Source organism: Coenobita brevimanus, chromosome 84, assembly GCF_032717465.1.
Source record: "Coenobita brevimanus isolate Jiangsu-jjx chromosome 84, ASM3271746v2, whole genome shotgun sequence".
Taxonomy (NCBI): Eukaryota; Metazoa; Arthropoda; class Malacostraca; order Decapoda; family Coenobitidae; genus Coenobita; species Coenobita brevimanus.
Genome location: NC_137037.1, coordinates 22942901 through 22958944, shown reverse-complemented (window position 1 = coordinate 22958944; position 16044 = coordinate 22942901).

Here is a 16044-nt window from a genome sequence, read left to right as displayed (position 1 = left end):
ACAATATTATAATCAATATTATGTACTAATAGATTAACATATGTCAATGATGATTGCTGTCGGAGGACCTCCAGTACGTGGCCGAGCAGTGTCAGGACTCCATATTATAATTACAAATCATAATAGATACATAGATAAATAGATAGATTGACAATACACTGGAAGCAGCAAGTCAGATGATGAGAAGGTATTGTGTCTGCGAGAATCAAGCAATGCTAAACATGCTTACACACTCTAACTCAGGGAATGCTTTATAGGCACACAACAGCACCTAGTGACCATACACACAGATACACACATACACACAGGTTTCTAGAACTTTCCAACCACAATGTAACACACGTGACACGACCCCTGCTACACCAGAATTTAGGAAGCAGAGGCAGAAGGAGACAGGCCATAGAACCGGCAGGTAGTTGGGAGAAGGGCTTAGCAACATGGAAGAGAGAGAGAGAGAGAGAGAGAGAGAGAGAGAGAGAGAGAGAGAGAGACAGGAGGTAGCTCGCGGGACTCTACTTAACTTCACTCGTGTGTGAGAGACTTTGTTAATATTTCCAAGACAAATAAAAATAGTCCCATACTATTCTTTACCTCTCCTGTCATTGCATGACAAGAGGGAACCAAGATTATCTACTTACAAAGCTACTCACGTATAAAAACCGCTCGTCCACGAGTCTAATATATATATGACTAATCTACAAAACTTCTCTACAAGTTTCTACAAAGTTATTGTGAGATATATATTAACTCGTATATATTAATTTGTCCTTATGTAGAAATGAGTCGGCAAGGTAGTGGTACTTAGGGAGCCTTCTCGGTGGCTTTTCGACAAATAATGAAAATTCAGGAATTGTCCATCCAAAAAGCAGCGGAAGACACGATTTTGTTCTGTTTTTAAAGAGGAAGCTCCCACACCAGACCGCCTGCTCCTCGTCCGACGCGCATTACGAGTGCGCAGTTGACTCATTCAGAATGTTTCCAAACTCCTGTTTTTTTTTTTTTGCTGGATCAGCCCATGCCTCCTACCTCATGGAAATATATTATTAGCTGTGGAGTGACGTTGCGTGTGTGTGTGTGTGTGTGTGTGTGTGTGTGTGTGTGTGTGTGTGTTGAGGAGGTACGCCCGGTCAACATAACTAAAACATTTTTCACGTTTGGATCTGTATTTTTTTTAGTTGAAAGTCACCAAAGAGTTTTACCTATAATTTTTAAAACAATAGGTCAAAGGCTAAGGCCACGTGACAGGTCAAGTTAAAGTTTTTATCTGACACTACTCATCTTTGTGGATGAGTTTAGGGTAAAGCATGGCTAAAAGAGATTCAGTTTTGAGAACAATCTGTCAAAGGTGAAGGTTAAAAGGAAAAGTCAATGAGCAAGGTCATTGTACAAACTCAGCTCAAAGCAATTCCCGTCTGATTTGAATAAAAAGCTGTTGAAAAGGTTATGTGTTAGGCACCAATGAAGTAATTCGATTTTGAGAGTAATTGGTTGCAGCTCAAGGCCACACGGCGAAGTCATATATTCGTCTCACTGACCAGATACTGGGCGCTTGTGGTATACTCTCTGAGTGGTCCTTCTTGTTCTTCTATCTGTCTATCTATAGCCAGACACCATAATCCCGTAAAGGGTGGCCGTTTGTCTTTTAGTTAGCTGTTTTACGGGGAAAGTGCTAACCCTCCGCTAACCCACTTGTGGACATGTAGGGAACATGTATATGTTAGTTATATGGTTACCATCCAGTGTTGTAAATGGATTCCTGGCTTAAAGGAAACTGTTAGGCATGTAACTCAATGTAAGGGCATCTGAAAAGGAAAGAAGAGCAATAAAAAGTGGTAGGAAAGATGGGAGAAATAGGAAGAGAGGATGGCAGATACAGAAAATGTATGAAAAGGGTGAAGAAAAAAGTAGGCGGCACTTCTGTACATCAAGTGAGTGGATAATGGTCGCTGCAACTTTCTTGTTCTTCTTATGGTATATTTCTCCTTTTGTGTTTTAATGCATTCTCGAAATGTGTGTGGAAGAAACTGATGAGTGAGGAAAGCAGTGGTTCAACTGGTAGATGTGAGGGCTATATATTTGTAGTGCAATATACAGAGAAGAAAGAATGTGATTTTGTGTTAATGACTTTAATAAATTTCTGGTAATCATAATTTTGGAATAGGCGTGTGACAAGATGAACAGGAATAGATAATGGAAAATGTTATATATGTAAGGGGTGGCTAGAAAACTGGTAAATGTTAATAAAAGTTTTCATGGAGGTGGTAAATTATGTACAAGGGAAAAAATTTAATCGATGTTTGACTTGTTCAGTATCAATGTTGGAGTGACACAAAGGTGCGATATATACCCTCATAGTGGTTCAGGGCAAACACAGACCCCCTTCCTCCCCCCCACACACACTCATTCACTCACTTGTTCATTGTCCAAGCGCCTCCCCTTACACTTTTTCCTTTCACTTTCAGCAGTAGAATGTTGTGGTGCTTCACGTGAGGGTAGATCTGGGCAATGTAGGGAGTTGAAAGGATGTGGACGCCGTTACCTTTGTAAGTTCTATGTTGCGCACTATAGTGATGAAAAGACGGTGAGCTTGAGAGAGGGACGTGTCATGGATATCCATTAATTAACTGTGAACATGGCTGGACTAGGCAAGTAAATATTTGAGAAGAAAACAAAAGTTGAAAATTCTAATGAATAGAAGAAGGATTGATTTGGATGGACAAATATGGAGCAGCACATGAAACTGATTGTAGACTACCCATCAGTTAACATGGTAATCGACCTAATGGTACTATTACAAAGAAATTAATGAGCGCACGTGATATGAATGGTGACCCATTTAAAATTGCTTTGAAAAATATGAAGCTTATAATTTTTCTGTGTGCAAAAATTGTATATTTTACTCGGCACTGCGTTGATGGTTCTCCTGTTGTTAAGTTTGTATACTCTTTGAGGGGGGATCCTTCCTCTATATGGTTTCTGTATCTGGTTGATGAAAAAATTTCCACATGTAGCATACCAGCACATCATAGATAGCCTCATAACACATCCTCATAAGCCCCTAACAAAATATACATACCTCTTGCGCTGAAAACCCACTCACCACATCTAAGTACAATATATTATTTTGGTGCTACTCCACACACACACACACACACACACACACTGATCCAGTCACTGTTAAAGGAAAAGAGCAGTACAGTTAATGAAAGAACTGCTGTATTACAACGTCACTTTGATATTGTAGTAAAGGATTTCATTTAAATCTATCTGATACGCATTGTAACCCCTTAAAATCTTAAATCCTGTAACGCATTTTGAAAGCTTATTCTTGCAACTTCTGGACATCTTTTTGCAACTTAGGTAGGTTGCATTATATAAACAGGTTAAAGAAAGATATACTCCTCCAGTTCGAAAAACCTTTCCTAAGGTGAGTAAAACTCCCTGGTGGCAAAGATCACATTGGTCGACAAAATTTAAAATTTGTTATGGTTCTAGTATATTTTTAGGTGATTCTAAGCAACATGAACCTGTAAATTTCGAATATGAGATCTAGTTTTTGCCAGCACGTCCAATTTTCGAGAACCATTATACCATAGGAAAATCTACTCGTGTGCTGGCAAATCCGACTCGGCTCCAGTCATAGAGAGAGATATGCCTTGCAAAGTTGCATTCAGCTAGTAATTGTTGCGGTTATGTTAGCCTCACTTAAGTACCTGAACCACAAGATATTTAGCAACTCAAAGTGAATCAGCAACAGCCGAAAGTTAGGTAAACTTTTCGCACGATTAAGCAGATGATTTTTTTTTTTTTTTTTTTGACACCAATGTATGCAATGGTAATTATGTATTTGCTAATATTCCATTTCAGCCTTTCTTTACTGTTACAGTGCCTCGATCTGTGCTGACAAGCAATGAAGCACCGCAACGTCATGAATGCATTAGACTCTTTCTGCGACATCTGTGGGTTCTTTACGCCTGAAAGCCTGAAGAGACCAGTTACAGGGAATGTTAAAAGTGCTAGAAAACATTATTTCAAATGTCCTGAAGGTAACCAAGACAAGAAGTGGGCACCCTATATTGCATGAAAGCTCGGTGTAAACCGCAGGAAACGACCATCAGGTATGCTTTTCGCTGTACCAATGGTTTGGCACGAACTTGTTGATCACTATCCTGACTGCTACTTTTGCCTCACTAACACCAAACGGAATTCAGTGAAAACTCGGTCCGAGATCAGGAATCCTTAAGTACCTTCTCTAAGGCAAGCACCCCGTGGCCCTCATCTTCCAGTTCCAGATTCTCCATTAGGTACCACAAGTGAATCAGAATCTAGTGAGAAGGAGTGTTGCATGGATGCCGACTTTCAAGAAAATTTAGAGAGCAAGGAGCCACACCTCATCAGTCAGGTAGAGCTGCATGGCATTATAAGAGACCTTACCTCCCCCAAGGAGAAAAATTTCTTTGGATCTCGACTCAAGCAATGGAATATGCTACAAGGTAGAGTTTGTACCACCACCTTCCAACACAGACATGAAAAGCTCTCAATGTACTTCAAGATGGATGACGTGATTTGTTACTGTTATGCTGTATCGCTAATGTAACATCTATGTAAGTTTCGTCCTTATCAAAAAGGAAAATGGCGGTTGTTCATAGATTCTGGGAAGAATGCACTGAATGCTGTCCTTCTCCATAATGGGAATGAACTTCTTTATGTTCCAATCTTACATGCCCATGGAATGAAAGTTATGAAACTGTGAGTACTCTGCTGACCGCTACTGGCTACAAAATACATCAGTGGAGCATCTGTGTGGACCTGAAAGTGATTTGCTTGCTTCTACGACTTCAGCAAGGTTACACAAAGCACGTGTTTTTTCCCCGTTCATGGAACAGCAGAGCAGATGCTAAGCATTACAATCAAAAGGAATGCGCAGTGTAACCGAAAGATACGGCTGGAAGGCTCAACTGTCTTAACAAACCTCTTGTTGACCCTGAGAAGGTATTCTTGCCTCCAACTCATTTGAAACTTCTATGAAGAACTTTTTAATGTCCATGGATCAAGATGGTGTTGGCTTCCACTGCTGGCTAAAGAAGCTCAAAGGCATTGTACCTGAGACCAAAGTACAGGCTTTTTTTTTTTTTTCAGTAGTCCCTCAAATTCATCATAAACTCAACGATCAGGATTTTGTAAAGAGCTTATCTGAGCTGGAAAGGGCTGCTTGGGAGAGCTACATGGTCTTAACCAAAAATTATCTAGGAAATTTTCGAGCATTGAATTATGAGGAGCTTGTGGACAAGATGTTGAACAGTTACTAAGCACTCGGTGCTCCAATGTTGCTCAAGATAAAATTCTTCCATTCTCATTGGGATTTCATTCTATTTATTCTTGGCAATGTCAGTGATGAACGTGGCGAAAGGTTTCACCATGAAAATGTTATAATGGAGTGCTGATATCAAGGCCGATTCAGTCCAGAAATTATGAGCGACAATTGTTGGACTTTGCAGTGTGAAAGTAATTGCTTCTACAAGCGCAAAATGCAGAGGCACTTTTAATATGCAAAAGTCATGCAATAATGTTTTGTATATATATATATATATATATATATTGGTTTGTACTTAGTATGTGATATAGATTAAAGACTAAGTATAATATTTTTGTAACAGTATATAGGTTTTTTTTATATTTATTTGACGAATTTGCTTGTTTCATAGAATTTTCCCTCACTTATGATATAGTACTTCAATGTTACGTAATAGGCAAATATCAGGGCCAGTTTAGAAATTGTAGGTAACAAATTAGAAACAGGTGAGAATAAGCCACTCTGGCTGTTGACCAGTGTATGAATAGCACTCTGCGTCGTTGGAGTGAGGGGCAAAAGAACGAAACCCTTAACAGTCTTTTTTGTTTAATGCCCTTGAGTCACTATAATCAGTTGGAATCGCTTACAGGAAAAAAGGTGGATTATCAGTGGCTGAACGAAGACAATATTCTGCTCCGGATATACATTTCGTCTCGCCATTAAATTGCCTGATCACTTTCCTGTTGATAAAGTTAGAAACGTATGGGTGTAAGCTGCGAGGCATTAGGGTTACCTGTATGTACAGCAAAATTTGCACAGTATCATTGCGTTGTATGCAAATAAATTAAAACACATAAGTAATCAAACAGTTTGTGTTTCACACTGAAATGCAGATAATAACTGGAGGGACACTCAGTGGAGCTCATCTCTCCGACAAGGGCTTGGAAAATCCCACTCTTCATAGTGGGTTAGGTTTTCTCATCACTGAAAAGGGTTCCGCAAAATGTTTTCCAGATCCAGAATCTGTAGTACAGTCCGGATCGGTCCCAAAAGTTAATCGATTGTTCCCTGGGACACAGGCTATCTACCCACCAAATTTGGTCCAAATCTCTCTTTCAGCTTTTAAGCAATTCTGTTCATAGAAAAACAAACAAACTAGAGAGGCATTCAATGGAGTTCATCTCTCCAACAAGGACAACGCAATTTCCGAACGACTCTTCACAGTGGGGTTTCAAATATATATATATATATATATATATATATATATATATATATATATATATATATATATATACAGAGAGAGAGAGAGAGAGAGAGAGAGAGAAATTTGTCAGGGTCCCAAAAGTTAACCGACTGTTCCCTGAGACACGGGCTATCTACCCACCATATTTGGTCTAAATCTCTGTTTTAGTTTTTGAGTAATCCTGCTAACAGGGACACAAACTAACAAACACACAAACAAACAGGAATGAAAATATACTCTCCTTGTCGGAGAGAAAAAGGTAATCGATTGTTCCCTGGGACGTGGGCTATCTACCTACCAAGTTTGGTCCAAATCTCTCTCTTACTGTTTGACTAATCCTGCTCACACACACACACACACACACACACACACACACACACACACACACAAACTAACAAATAAATGAAACAGCCACAGGCAGAGAACAAGCCAGGTAGATCTGATTGTCTGATTACTATTCACCAGCGTGTGGGCAGTAGTGCACTTGCCAAATGGATCCGAGTGTGTTTGATTAACTTTCACCAGCTTGTACGTAGTCATTTGGCGAAATTTTCGCGTTTTATTGAAAAACACGGAATGGATTTAGGAAGCTAAAAACTGCATTACCAGGTGTGCCAGGCATTTCTTTTCAGGTTGGCAAGACAAAAAAAAATATTCGATATCTGAAAAAATGGTGCCGGGGCTGACCATTGGGTCTCAACGAATTCCGGACCCTTCAACCCTCCACCCAGCCCAGGGCCTTTGTTCGACTTTGATGAAAAACAAGAAGCTTCCATGGTTTATGGATATCTACAAGAGGTTTCCAAAGATTATGGATATCTACCTTCTGATTTTTTCTCCAGAAAGTTTGATGCAATATTGTGACCTGTAGAGTGCAGACAGACAAACAACTCAGAAGTAAACATACGGAACTGACCAACATGCCTGCCGAATCGAAAGATTCCAGCAAACAAAAATCATACAGAAATGAGGAACATGCTTACCGAATCGAGAGATTACGGCAAACAAAAAACTTAAATGACCAACATGCTTGCTGGATTGACAGATTCCATCAGGCAATGAAACTCCCATAGACAAGCACTTGCTGGATGGATGCAAGGCTGAAATTTTTCTGGGGGTGAAATATGGATATTTCTTAAGCCTATGTCCCACTGTCGGGACCTTTTCCACGACACGCCATGATCTTCGTATCTCCGCATCTCATCATGAATAGCGGGGCGTGACTTAATAAAGATGTAGCGCTGACGTGGAGAACTTGGTCATTCTTCACGGTTCTTGGCACGCCACGACAAATGTTGGAATGTTAAAAAATTGTCGACGTGGGTGCTGACAAGGAGTAGAACGTGACATGTCGTGACGGTATCATCATTTGTCTTAGATGTGACTTAGCGTGTCTTAGCGTGTCTTTGCATGTCGTAGGTTGTCGTAGCTTGTCGTCGCACGTGTCGTAGCTATAACTTGGAGGTCTGATCCCAAAGACCCGCTGCGACACACTAAGTTATACCTACGACAGGCAAAGTTAAACCTAAGACGCCCTTCGACAACTTACGACACGCTACGTGACGATGTCTACGTGTGACAGTCAAAGTGACAGTTATTTTTTAACTGAGGGATGATCGTAGTGTGTCATCGGGATAACTTGATGCTTCCATAGGGTGTCGTGGGATGTCATAGCAATGTCTTTTGTGTGTCTTAGCACTAACTTGACTGTTGTGATATGGCCGTTTAGGCCTACCGTCTGAGGTATGATCGTGGCATTTCACCAAGATCATACCTGGAGGGTAAGATTGTGGTAATCAGTGCTGTTCTTGAAGATGAATATGGGACACGGGCCTTAATGTGATGTTTTTTCAATACTCTGCTTACTTTTCACAGTCTTGTAGCCAGTCATTTGACGAAATGTTCGCGTTTCATCGCGAGCCACAAGATGGGTTTAGGAAGCTAAAAACTGTATTGCCAGCTGGGCCAGACCATTATCTTCAATTTGTAAAAAAAATAAAAACGATTTTAGAAATTAAAAAAAAAATGGTGCCGGGGCTGGCCACTGCGTCCCGACGATTTCTTGACCAATGGCCATTGAGTGGTTTCAACCGCCCACCCAGCCTACGGACTTCGACCGATTTGGATGAATAACAACAGGTTTTCAGAGTTTATGGATATGTACCTTGTGAGTTTTTCTCAGAACGATTGACGCAAATTGTGAAATGCAGAGTTCAGACGAACAAACAAACAGACAGAGAGATGAAAATGTCATAGGCAGAGCGCATGCCAGATGGATCTGATTTTGTCTGATGTCAAACAATGCCACCCTCTGTGTATATAACTTCATAATGATCCATTGAGAATTGACGAAGATATTTTTTATAATTTTTCCCATGTTAAAAGTCGAGATTCATCCCCCCAACCGGTCCAGGGCATTTGATTGATTTTAACGAAAAATAATAGGTTTCAAAGGTTTATGGATACCTGCGTTCTTTTTTTTTTCAGAATGATCGGCATAAGAATGCATACGAACAAACAAACAAACAGACAGACAGATGAAATTGCCATAGACAGAGTGCTTGTTGGATGGTTATGTTTGGCATTTGCATGGAATGGAACTGAAGATGATAGCTGGTTTAAGGGAGATCTGATGTGAATTGACCGATATGAATTTGTGAGAATTTGCCCCATGTTGTGCCTCCTGGTCTCTCTCTCTCTCTCTCTCTCTCTCTCTCTCTCTCTCTCTCTCTCTCTCTCTCTCTCTCTCTTCGGTATTATTACTTATTGTCATCACTCTTCAGAAATTTCATCATTGTGGGGTTTCCTACACCCACCCATATCCAGGACCTTTGACCGGTTTTTATTAAAAACAGTAGGCTATCAGTTTTATATATATATATATATATATATATATATATATATATATATATATATATATATGTATATATATATATATATCTACCTTTTTTATTTATTTATTTATTTATTTATTTTTTTCAGAACGATTGGTGCAAAATTTGTGACCCCTAGACAGACAGACAGACAGAACTGACTAACATGCTTGCCAAATTTTTCGATTCTGGGAAGCAATGAAACTAACATAGGTGGAGCACTTGCCAGATGGATCTGACTGTGTCTGCTTAGTTTTCACTGGCGTGCAGGCAGTCATTTGGCGAAATTAGTTACCCTTCATTGCGAAGTACAGGGTGGGTTTAAGCTAAAAGTTGCTTTGTCAGGTGTGCCACACACTTCTCTTGAATTTGGTATTTAAAAAAGAATCGATATTCGACATTTGAAAATATCGGGCTGTGGCCGGCCACTTGGTCCTGACAATTTCTTGACCCACGGCCATTCAGAGGTTTTAACCCCCCAGCCAGCCCAGGGTCTTTGACCGATATTGATGAAGAACAATTGGCTTCCAGGGTTAATGGATATCTGAATTATTTTCAAAACGATTTGCAGAAATTGTGGCCTGTTGAAAGGAGGCAACAAACAAACAAGTATATGTACGGAACTGACCGACACGTTTGCTGAACTGAAAGATTCCAGCAAGCAATGAAACTGCCATGGGCTATTGGATAGATGCACAGATGAAATTTTTTGGGGAGCGAATATATAGACATTTCTTAGTCGGATGTTTTTTCACTCTGCTTTGTTTTCACCGGCGTGTTGGCAGTCATTTGGCAAAATATTTTACGCTTCATTGATATATAGATGAAACTGCCATAGGCAAGGCATTTGCCGGCTGAATCCGATTGTGTCTGACGTTAGACATTGCCACCCTCTACGTGACTATAAAATTTCATAAAGATGCGTTGAGAATGGATGGAGATATGATTTTTTGAAATTTTGCCTCATGTTAACCCGTACTGTGCTAGCGACGTAGAACTCCCTCTAAAACGCCAGTGACGTAGAACTACATCCTACAGCACTGAGAAGTCATTGCAAGCAAAGTAAAATGGAAGGTAATAACATATCTCGCTAACTTCAGACATTTCTGCGCTATGCTTACGTCAGTGATTTAGGAGTGTGGAAGGCGAGTGAGTCTTCACAGGCTCACAGCCACTATACTCTCTCAGTAACCTTGATGATTTCAGAAGTCAAGTGGCACCAACCAGACTCGATTCAATCAACGTTCTAGCTTTGGTGATTCCTTTTAATACTGCCAGGGATCTTATATAGATGTATTAAGTCCATGTAGCCAGAAAAAAAGTCCAAAGCGGTTCACAAGCTCATCGCCACTCTGCTTTCTCAGTAACCTTGAAAATTTCAGAGGCCGAGTGGCACGAACCTGACTCGATTCAACCAACTTTCTGGCTTTGGTGATTACTTTTATTAGTGCCAGAGATCTTATATTGATGTATTAAGCCCATTAGGAAAAAAAAAAAATCAAAATTTGCTGGCATCGCCGCTCTGCTCTCTCAGTAACCTTGAAGATTTCAGAGGTCGAGTGGCACCAACCTGACTCGATTCAACCAACTTTCTGGCTTTGGTGATTACTTTTATTAGTGACAAAGATCTTATATTGATGTATTAAGCCCGTCAGGCAGATAAAAAATCAAAATCTGCTGGCATAGTTTTTTTTTTTTTTTTTTTCTCCCCAGCGTGGCATGGGTTAAAGATAGGGATTGAACCGTCCACCCAACTCAGGGTCTTTGACCGATTTTGATGAATAACAATAGGCTTCCAGGGTTTATGGATATCTACCTTCTGATTTTTTAAAAGGACGATTGTCTCATAATTGTGACCATTAAAGTGCAGACAAAGAAACAAAGACAGACAGACAAACATATGGAAGTGACCAACATGCTTGCTGAATCGAAAGATTTTGGTAAGTAATAAACATGTGGAACCGACCAACATTTTTTGCTGAATCGAAAGATTCCAGCAAGCAATGAAACTGCTATTGGCATACAGTAGTACCGTAATTGCTGGACCACTGAAATTTTTTTGGGGTGAAAGCATAGATATTTCTTACTGCAATGTTTTTCACTCCTCTGTTTAGTTTTCAACTGCGTGTAGGCAGTCAATTGGCGAAAAATTTCGCCTTTCATTGCAAAGCACAGGATAGGAAACTAAAAATTGCGTTGCCAGGTGTGCCAGACGTTTCTCTTCAATTTGGGAAGAAGAAAAAAAGAAAAACTTTTCGAAATCTGAAACCATGGTGCCTGGGCCGGCCATTGAGCCCCGACGATTTCCGGACTCATGATCATTGAGGGGTTTATACCTCCCACCCGGTCAAGGGCCTTTGACCGATTTTTATGAAAAACAATAGGCTTAATGGGCTGAATATATGTCTTCTGATTTTTTTCTTTTCAGAACGATTGGTGAAAAATTGTGATCAATAGAATGCAGATAAACAAACATTCAAACATACGGAGCTGACCAACATGCTTGCCGAATCGAAAGATTCCAGCAGGCAAGAAACTTACGGAACTGACGAACTTGCCTGCCGAATCAAAAAATTCCGGCAAGCAAGAAACATTGATGAAAACATACTCTCTTTGTGGGATAAAATAAAAGTGTTATATGATATTCATTAATGTATTAACATCTCTAGCACTAGGTCCTTACAGCAAACATCTTCCTTTAAGGGAAATACTAGTATATGGAAATGTTGACAGAAAATGATAAAATATAATAAATGAATTAATTAGAAACGGCATCTGAAAGTAGTAAGAATGGCTTTCATAAGAAGAGACAGAGGACTCAGTATGAGGAAGAACAAAGCAGATAGACCCACTTAACAATCAGAAGATGAAGAATGAAGACAAGTAATGCAAGTTAAAAAAAAGATAGAAGCCACCCGTCCTAAGGCAAGAGTTACTGGAAAGGAGACAACAACAACAACAATACAGTAACCAAGTGCAGAACATACTTACTTCAACTTTAGTGCTTTCAAATAAAGTAAGTGAATTTTAAAACTAAACTGAGTTTGCAGATGCTTTACATGTCTTGCGATCTTTCAGAAATAACCGGTTCCGTGATACCAAAGGGAAGTTTTTCTCAACGGACTGGACCACAACAGTGGATATACATATGCTTCCATCTCCTTTCCTACACACACACACACACACACACACACACACACATTTTCAAAAAAACATAGCCACACTCCCTTCCCACACTCGTTGCCCACTCCACACACACACACACACACACACACACACACACACACACACACACACACACACACACACACACACACATATTCCACAATCTTTTACATATTTATATTATTTATACTTCCTCTCCCACCTACAGATTCACACGCATTCTAAACATTCATATGCTTTCCTCCTACACACACACACACACACACACACACACACACACACACACACTCACAGGGCTGGAATGGCGTATTGCTTCACGGGAGGGTGGGTCTCCAGTGTGTAGTGAGGCGAGGAAGGGTGGCGGCCATTGCAACAGGTGTACAGTATGTAGTGGAGTAGGCACACTGGTGGAAACAGACGGTCCTGCTGTTAGCCAGGGCTCGTAGGGGTCAAGTAGGGTCAGGTAAGACTGTCTGCGGTTTAAAAGAGAGGTCACGTGAGGGTTAGGCTGGGTTTGATTTGTTCAGGTAATGTTAATTGAGGATGAGAGGGGTAAATCGGGATGAGAGGGCAGAGGAGAGAGAAGTTGGGTATCATAAAAGGTGTATAAATAGCAGTAGAAACACGACTGGAAACAGATGCCGATGATGATGGCGATGACCACTCTGGGTTAAGTGGGGTTGCTTCGGGTTGAAAATTGTCGCTCGGGGGCTAGATAGTTTTTTTTTTTTTTTTTTTTTGTCAGGCAGAAGGAACAAAATGTCGTGCAACCATTGAAAGAGTGTTCCTTCCTGTACCATTTGAACCATGCATAACCAAATGTAAGATCAATTCACCTCGCAATGACTGCCTGTTTTGCACTAAATCATCAGTGGTTAGTTGATAATGGGAAAAAACAGTAGAGCTGACCAGCTGTCGGTGGGAACTAAACGAGGTTAGGCGGAGTCAATCACGTTGGTTGGGATACATTAGGGAGTTGATGATCAGCTTAGGTCATTTTGTGGGTCAGATGAGGTGGGTGAAGATAAGGTGCAAGGTGGGGAATAAAACAGGGAGCCAGTTAAAGTCAAGCTGAGTCGGAGTGTCAGAACTGGTTTGGGGTCAGGTGTGATGAAACAGGTTTACAGTTATGCCAAATGTAGTACACGTTAACTGGGCTCATGAGAGATCAGACAGGTGATACTAAGGTAGAGTGGGATAAAGTCAGATAAAATTTGATTAGAGGGGAGAAGTCAAGGGTAATGTGGAGTCAAGGAGGCTAATTCAGGTGATGTTAAGGATAGCATGGAGTCATGTGAGAACACTCACGGTTAAAGTGAGTTACAGTTAAAGCGAAGTTAGATAAGAACGTGTTTGTATGTACTATTGAGACATGGTCTTTATATTGATTGTGTGTTATTCTGATAAACCTAGTTGAAGCAAAGGGCAGAGTGGAGTAAAAAATGTAAAAGTAAGACTTCAGGTTAGGGTGAAAATGGAGTAAGCTATGTCATATCATCAATGTGTTTGGTGTAGTGAAGTCAAGAATGGTGCAGGGTCAAGGGTATTTCCACTGTCTCCAGATTAGGTTACTTAGCTCAGACATTTGAAGTTTGTGGAAAGACATATAATCTTCATTAACTTCTTCACTGTTAGAGGTCTGCCTTAACGTAAACAAAACTCTGGTAATAGCAGGAAAAAAATAGATAATGACAAATGAAGTCAAGCAGGCCTTCATATTGGGTTAAGATAAGGGTCACATGGCGTTAGGTGAGATCAGGTGAAGTCTACACAGGGAAGCCAGATCAGGCACCCATGCACTTGCACAGGTATAGTTGCTGACATAAATGCCATACTTATTCATTTCACTATTTGCACACCCCCGAAGGTGTCAACTCCACACCCACCTATTATCCCTCGAGGACCTGTTCCTGCATTGGCAAACATTCCCTCATAAACCTATTTTTCACCATGGATCTATTTTTCTTCTATGGACCTATTTTCAACATGGACCTACTTCTCCATTGGGCCCTTTTCCCGTGAACCTGTTTTCCCCATGGATTTCTCTACGGACCAAATTTCTTCAATGGACCTATTATTCTTCACAATCGACCCACTTTTCTCCATGGACCTGTACATCCCTTGGACTGTTTTTCCTCAGTGGACCTACTTTCACCATGGCTCTGCTTTCAGCCATAAACATTTTTTCCCCATCAACTCCCCAGCCCTATTTTCCTGATGGACCTATATTCTTTCCTTGGGGAGGCACCCAGTCCTGTCATGTACAGTATATACGAGTAATTCTATCATGGACCAGCTTCTCCAGGTAGCCTAGTTTATAATAATAAAAATACGACAGGGAGCAAATGAATTTGAATTTTGGTTATGCAACCTGAAGAGCACATCTAACTTTTCACTTTCTAAACATTTCCTAATTACCGGACTAAGTAAAACAATGAATTTACTTAAAATTGTGCAGGCTTACCTGATGAGTAAGAATTTTGCCTGCAAAACGATATTCAAACAAGGAAACAGGTGACTGGTTTTCTTCCAAGATAATCTAAAACAAAATGATGGTTGTTATTATGTAATGCAAATGTTTTCCCTGAATATATTTTGTTGCATGCGATCACAGGTGATCTAAAAACTAATATTGTGTCTGATAGTCAGAGGTGAATAACTATAACCTGAATCCCTTCATTATTACATTTCAAAAAGGTAACAAATATTTCTTGGCTCTCTATTGTTTTTTTTTTTCCCTACGTTTCTTGCGACATTTTCTCACGTTCATTTCTGGGTCTAAAATTACTGTGCACGTTCCAGGAGTACTGAAGTATCCAGAAACACATTAATAGAGTTTCAATTTATGCCAGTAAATTATTTTATAGGCAAAAAATTTTAACAACAAAATTGGAAAGCAACCAAACAACAGGTGCAAAACAATCATATGGTAAAGTAATCATCGCAGTAGAAGCACATGTACCAAATGTTTTCAGATGCTGTCACGGTCAGGTGTGATTTCGATTTGAACGTGCTCTCTACCTTGTTGGTTCTGTTATTTTATTCATTGGATATACAGATATAAGCAAACACTTGTGCTTATGTATAAGAAGCAAGGTTTGGGAAATGCATATGCGTTTTCTCCACAAATATTACCTCATTAGTTAAAACCCACGCTCCCGGAGCTGCAACCAGTGTTATGTTTTGTGCGGTTCATGGAGAGAGTGCAGGTGTTATGTTGTGAGTGGTGCACGCCCGCATGTGTGTGTGTGTGTGTGTGTGTGTGTGTGTGTGTGTGTGTGTTTTAGTATGTATATATATATATATATATATATATATATATATATATATATATATATATATATATATATATATATATATATATATATATATATATATATATATATATCATCACCATCTTGCAGAAATGTTTAACATGAGAATAATGAACACATTCTTTCACAAAAGAAGAGGGAGAAAGTGGACCTGAA